The sequence below is a fragment of the Scatophagus argus genome, chromosome 15 (genome assembly GCF_020382885.2).
Source record: "Scatophagus argus isolate fScaArg1 chromosome 15, fScaArg1.pri, whole genome shotgun sequence".
NCBI lineage: Eukaryota > Metazoa > Chordata > Actinopteri > Scatophagidae > Scatophagus > Scatophagus argus.
The window spans coordinates 16,241,712-16,243,083 of record NC_058507.1 but is presented as its reverse complement, the minus strand read 5'-3'; the positions used below and the strand labels follow the sequence as shown (position 1 = coordinate 16,243,083).

The 1,372-nt window shown below is 42.1% G+C and overlaps 1 long non-coding RNA gene across 1 annotated transcript; it reads right to left on the bottom strand.

Moving 5' to 3' along the window:
• LOC124072311 lies at positions 1-774 on the bottom strand. The gene is made up of 3 exons (XR_006845474.1): positions 584-774; positions 301-412; positions 1-217 (listed from the first exon to the last, which is right to left on the bottom strand). It is a non-coding gene; the product is annotated as an uncharacterized LOC124072311 (long non-coding RNA).
• Positions 775-1,372: the final 598 nt, after the last annotated feature.

Below are 1,372 nucleotides of genomic sequence, written 5' to 3'. Positions count from 1 at the left end.
TAAGAGTAATAATTATATCGGCCTCTAAATATGTTATTTGTGTGCCTATTCTTCTGTGTCCCTTTGTGTGTGTGTGTGTGTGGTACCTCTGCATCTGGAAAGGTCATAGGTCGTGCGACGACGTGCATGCATCGCTTGTCATCCAGCTGGAACCATTCCTTACTCCCCGGACATTCTTTCTGGGGATACCGCTCCTTACAGATTCTAGCAATTGTAGCTTTAACACAGAAGAAAGTTTGTCATGTTTGGCTTCCTGTTGGGTTCCTCTGTGTAGAACATTAGTGACGGGATGATTCTTACCCTCATTAGCCTCCGCCATGTGCATCAGAGACACCAGAAGTAAGATGGCAGAAACCACGAGAGGACGCATGGCTCAGGGGTGATTCTCTCAGCGCTCTACAGCTGGAATGGACTGTGGAAATATCACACAGTTCATCTCTGTTAGAAACAGCATTCAGTGCCAATATATTGTAGCCTACAGCGAGTCAGGTCTGCATTTTGGTTCAATTTTCTATGCCAAAGAGCTCAAATGAAACTTCCACTCAGTTTCCTTACAACATCCGCAGGAACAAGAAGGACTCACCACAGAGGTGCGATTGTGGTTCCTCGTCTTTCCCCGGTCTGAATATCAGTCACATCTTCTCCACACTTAAATACTCGTGGCTGATGCCTTCAGCGCCTGCTGATTTTACTGTTCACACAATGTCAGAAGAGCGAGGCACACCTGGTAGGGGCAGGGCACCAGACAAACAGTCACATGACACCTTTCAGGGATCCTGCACAAACAGTTCTGAAAATCATTTTTAAATGTGTGACTGCATTTGAGAAATAAAGTATTTTGACTCTTTTTTTGTTTTATAACAAAATCAGATCATCAGCTACAGGCTGAAGTTTGTCAGCCTCATCTTCTTGGTGCAGCAGTGCACAAAAAGCCACTGCTGTTATTTCTCACGCCCAATTAATAATGTCGGTCACCAAACCACATTGTTCTCTGTGCTTTAAGAAAACCATTTTAAAGGCACATTGCAGCTTCAGTCATATTTTTGTAACATTATGGAAAGTCAAACCTGTGACTGTGGTGACATCACTAAAAGCTAGTGAGATGGGGAAAGAAACACGAGTAGGTGATCATATGGAATTTGGCAGAGACGCCAGCTAATGTGGAAGACCTCGTGTCAGTGTTGATACACATCATGTAGCTTGGGAGTCATGTACGCTGATTCTCCCATTTTTCAGTTGAATAGAGTAGTCTTTATTTTTATTGTCCTTAAATGCCAACAATGAGTACCACTATGTAAAAAAAGCATATAGTAAAAGTATGAAATGCTCTTTTAAAAGAAAATAAAAACTCTAAAATAAATAAATGAGGCTA